General features: G+C 36.2%; 1 non-coding gene across 1 annotated transcript; it reads left to right on the forward strand.

Annotated features, from left to right (window-relative positions):
• Positions 1 to 1,278: 1,278 nt before the first annotated feature.
• LOC126000075 (U4 spliceosomal RNA) lies at positions 1,279 to 1,420 on the forward strand. The gene has a single exon (XR_007492450.1). It is a non-coding gene; the product is annotated as a U4 spliceosomal RNA (small nuclear RNA).
• Positions 1,421 to 5,694: the final 4,274 nt, after the last annotated feature.

The raw sequence follows: 5,694 nt of genomic DNA on the forward strand, positions 1-5,694 counted from the left end.
GGAAAACAACAACTTAAAATCTAATCATCTTATAACAAAAATATATTCTTCCAATGCACCTGCAATAAAAATTACATAAACAAGTAGAGTTTTATATCTACCCTGATCCTGTCTAATCTATGACCATGAGTACGATTCACTACTGAAGATATCACTTCAAGATTGTAAACTGGGATTATGTTTATTTTCACTCCTACTTCCTTGCTAAACAAATGACTAAGTAAAATAAAGCACTCTCCACAAAAGTACCTAACTAAGTATTTGGGCGAAAACTTGTTTCATGAAAGAGATAATCTGGTCTGTATCTGCAAGTATTTCTTGAACCATGAATACAATCTTCTTGACAGACCATATGTTTCCTATGATCTTAGAAAGTCTGATAATTTTTAACCAGAAAGCCAATTATCCTTATAATACATGCTAAAAATAAAGTTTCCAAGGGGAGTATGCATCAAAGGAAATCTTAAAGGATCACAAGCCTCAGTGGTAGAGTCTATATCTTGCATGTGTGAGGAGCTAGATTCAATCCCTAGTATGGCAACAAAAAAAAATCACAGCCATACAGAAAAAAACTTGAAATTAATCTAATGTTCCAAACAGACCCTATCCTATGTTCTCTTCAAAGACCATGATGTTATTATGATGGAAAGTTATGATATACATCTTTGTACAGTTGATTTGTATCATGTACTTTATAAAGAGATGATTTTGCTTGTGGCTGGAAAGTTCTAAATGATGTGCACCGCTGTTCTGAGCTAAGAAAATGCTAGTTTCAGGAAACTCCCTGTAGCCATATGGCTAAGATGTCATAATGTTCATGCATCCCCATATTGCTTGAGCATGAAGCAAAGTAATTATGAGTTTGAAATAATGCCCTAAAAAACAGGTTCTTGGACTCCTGAGTCTTATATAAGGTTTCAGGTTCTTCCTAGCCTAGACCCACCTATTTGATCAACAATTATAATAAAAACCTCCTTGTTCTCCCACTATAGATTGTTCTGGTCTGCTTGATTAAGCACATTTGTTACAGTAATGGCTGGCTTCCAATTATGTACTGTCTGATATAAAGAATTAAAGTTTAGTTCCTACTCCCAAGACAGAGTAAATTCACACTTGATTTCCCTTATATCCCTGCTTGTCTCTTTTTCAGTTAACTTCTAAAAAACTGAACAGTTTAATAATATAATAAACTGCATCATGGCTGCATTAACCAAAAACATTAAACAAATACAGAATACAAATACATTATAAAAATATGTCGTAAAAGTTATAGAAAGTACCTTTGCACAGTGGCAGTATCATAGCCAATGAGGTTTATCCGAGGCTCGATTATTGCTAATTGAAAACTTTTCCCAATACCCCGCCGTGATGACTTGAAATATAGTTGGCATTGGCAATTTTTTGACAGTCTCTACGGAGAATGAAGAGAAAAAAAAGTTATAGAAAGTTACATATCCACTGCTGGATTTCACCTCCTCCCATCCAGATAGCCCAAGTTGCTGTTAAATATGCAATAAATACGTTTATGTGAGACAAGTCAAGATTTTCAGGCAGAGTTCCATGCAAAGACAATGGTGAACCATTTAAATCACCTTAAAAAGTACCATGTCCGGGGGAAATATCCCAAGAGAGCAAAGTTTAAAACATCTGAGACTAAAAATAAGGCATCTGAATTCCCCAACGTATAAATCTGTCATATTTCCACAGTGGAAACAACTGTCTTTCAATGTAAAAATTTTAAATCATAAATTCAGTGATTGCAGAATGACTTTTTTAACTTCAAAGATCACTTGAAAGTAAAAAAGCTTAGATGTCTTTGGGAAACTTTTCTCACGAAATGATGTCTGAGTTCACTCAGACTGCCCCTAACTAAGTTGCAGATGATATTTTGACAAAACAAAATGAAGCTCTAAATAACTGGTTTCCCCATAATGACACCACCTTAGCAGCTTCTGAATTTGTGGCAAATGTACTTGAGAAGCTGTATTCTGCAACTGAGAAAAATTTCACTAAGGAATGTTCAGAGAAAATATGTCCATTCACTTTATTAAATTAGACTTAACAGCGAGTGAATAACGTACCATTTCTCTAATACAAAACACTTCAAATATTTCGTTGTACTTTGGAAAACTTGAATGCTGTTAGAAAGGGTATGGTTCATGTGATTTTTAGAATAGTTGGCAGCTCTGGCATTTTCTAAGCAAAGCAAAGTTGTTACTATCAATACCACATTTAAGACTGCTTATCAGCAACACAGGAAAGATCCAAGATACATGCTTTCAGAGAGCCAGTAAAAGAAAATTCAGTGCTGAACCTGATGAAATCAATTTCATTGTGAAGAAAAAATATGGAATTTCATGTCAAGTATTTTTCCAAGTTTCCTCTGGTTGATTATATAAAAGAAACATTTAGCATTAATTACACTAGGTTATATACAAATTATACTTAACAGGGAAAAGCTAGATGAAACTTAATAAGTTACTTGCTGAAATCTTGTTTCAGCACATAGAGACCAGTGGAAACCGAAGATAAAAAAAGAGATCCCCAAACTGAACAGTCCTTCTGATACCAAAGAAGAGATATACTTAAGAAGAGAGTTACTTGTCTACACTCAAGCAGCTAATTATTCTAGATTTGTAAGTCAACTTCCACCTATTAATATTCCCAAAAGAATAATTTATTCTGACTATGAAAATGAAAAAGTAGACAAATAATTGAAAATGTACTGATTTCATTTATTCTAGATGGAAGAGCAAAATCATAAGTACAGGGTCCTAAATGAACCAAAATGAACTTATCTACAAAGTCTGCCTATGAGATAGCAAAGTAACAACTCATAAGTGGAAACTAAAGAGTGATTTTACAACTGCTAGTAATAAAGACTTCTTGAGATAGGTCATATTTAAATAATACTTTGCAATTAAGATGAAAAATATCAAATACAAAAATCTCAGAAAATATAGTAACAAGTATTTTAGCATAGATTCTCAAAGACTTAACTGCTGGTGATATTGGTCACTTAGAATGAATGTAGTAAAGAAGATTCTCTTCACATCAAGAAAGAATGAGTCATATATTGCCTGTATTAGAAATCAGTACAGTAGCTTAAGAAATTATAGCCACTATATTAAAAATACTTCACAATGGGGCTAGAGCAATAACATAGTGATTAAGGTTATTGTCTTGCATGCAGCTGACCCAGGATTGATCCCCAGCACCCCCAGATGATCCCCCTGAGCGATTCCAAAGTGGAGAGCCAGGAGCAACCCCTGAGCACCACCAGACATGACCCCCCCAAAAAAACCCAGATGATCCCCCAGAAGTGATTCCAAAGTAGAGAGCCAGGAGCAACCCCTGAAAACCACCAGACATGACCCCCCAAAAAAAACCGAAACAGTACTTCAGACTGCTTCTAGTAACATCTATATGTCTGAGATCTCTACATACTACTGACACACCAAATGAAGACCATTATAACATTAGAAAGATGGTTTGTCAAGTGGAAGCAGAGATCAACAGATGGAAATACATTAAACTGAGAAGCTTCTGCATCTCAAAAGAAATAGTGCCCAGGATACAAGAGTCACCCACCGAGTGGGAGAAACTATTCACCCAACACCCTTCAGATAAGGGGCTAATATCCAAAATATACAGGGCACTGACAGAACTTTACAAGAAAAAAACATCTAATCCCATCAAAAAATGGGGAGAAGAAATGAACAGACGCTTTGATAAAAAAAGAAATACAAATGGCTAAAAGGCACATGAAAAAATGCTCCTCATCACTAATCATTAGGGAGATGCAAATCAAAACAAGGATGAGATACCACCTCACACCACAGAGATTGGCGCACATCACAAAGAATGAGAACAATCAGTACTGGCGGGGATGTTGAGAGAAAGGAACTCTTATCTACTGCTGGTGGGAATGCTGTCTGGTCCAACCTTTATGGAAAGCGATATGGAGATTCCTCCAAAATCTGGAAATTGAGCTCCCATACGACCCAGCTATTCCACTCCTAGGGATATATCCTAAGAACACAAGAATACAATACAAAAACCTCTTCCTCACACTTATATTTATTGCAGTACTATTCACAATAGCCAGGCTCTGGAAACAACCAAGATGCCCTTCAACAGACGAATGGCTAAAGAAACTGTGGTACATATACAGAGTGGAATATTATGCAGCCGTCAGGAGAGATGAAGTCATGAAATTTTCCTATACATGGATGTACATGGAATCTATCATGCTGAGTGAAATAAGTCAAAGGGAGAGAGAGATGCACTAATCTATGGGTTTTAAGAAAAATAAAGTCATTTTTGCAACAATTCTCAGAGACAATGAGAGGAGGGCTGGAACTTCCAGCTCACTTCATGAAGCTCACCACAAAGAGTGGTGAGTGCAGTTATAGAAATAACTACACAGAGAACTACCATAATCAAGTGAATGAATGAGGGAACTGGAAAGCCTGTCTAGAGTACAGGTGGGGGTGTGGTGGGATGGAGGGAGATTTGGGACATTGGTGGTGGGAATGTTGCACTGGTGAAGGGGGTGTTCTTTACATGACTGAAACGTAATCACAATCATATATGTAATCAAGATGTTTAAATAAAGAAAAAATTATTTAAAAAGAAAGATGGTTTGTTAGTAAAAAGACGATGAAGTATTTATCCTCACTTGACATAGACCTTGAAAAATATCCTTGGCTTGAACATGGGAAAAACTGAATCACTATCTGAGCCTGCACTTCATACTAATTATATTTATACAATTACTAAGAAACTGAAATTCTTTATTTGTCCAAAGTTGCATGTTCCTGGATCACCAGTGTCAATCAAAAAAGAACACGGGGAAAAAAGTGAAAGTGGCCACTCTGCTTCACTCCGCAGCTGCACACTTCTTATAAAACACAAACCACATAGCAACACAGAGTAAGAATCATACTTCAAGTGTGGCAACTGGGAAATAATGCAGAAAACAGCATGCATAGAAAAAGAAGATGGCAGCTCTAATGATCCAAAAAATGCCAACCACCTAGTTAACCTCTCAGATAAGGAGTTTAGAATACAAATGTGGAGGATGTTCATAGAACTGAAGGAAAGCATAGATCGATCTGAACAGACCACAGATATAGAAATCAGAAAACTCCAAACTGAAATAATGGGACTGAAAAATGCAGTAGAAGAAATAAAAAACTCTATGGAAAGCCTCTCCAATAGAGTAACAGCAGCTGAAGACAGAATTAGTGAGCTGGGAGATGAGATGCATAATAACTCCATTCAACAGAAAAGATTGGAAAAGAGCCTCAAAGCAAATTATCAGACAGTGGAAAATATACTCAAAGATTTTGAACAGATGAAAATAGAAATGTTCGATAAATTCAACAGAAACAGCATAGGAATCATTGGAGTCCCAAAACCCAGGAAGAAAAATCAACAGTCAAGAACATCATTGCAGAGAAACTCCCAGAGATAAAGACTGCATGCAACCAAATCCTCAATGCCAGAAGAGTACCAGCTAAAAGAGACCCAAAGAAAAGCACCCCAAGACACATCCTAGTAACAATGACAAATCACATGGATAGGGATAGAATACTGAAAGCAGCAAGATCCAAAAGGAAAACTACATTCAAAGGAACATCCTTAAGATTTACAGCAGACATGTCACAGGAAACTCTCAAGGCTAGAAGA

Source organism: Suncus etruscus, chromosome X (genome assembly GCF_024139225.1).
Source record: "Suncus etruscus isolate mSunEtr1 chromosome X, mSunEtr1.pri.cur, whole genome shotgun sequence".
Classification (NCBI taxonomy): Eukaryota; Metazoa; Chordata; class Mammalia; order Eulipotyphla; family Soricidae; genus Suncus; species Suncus etruscus.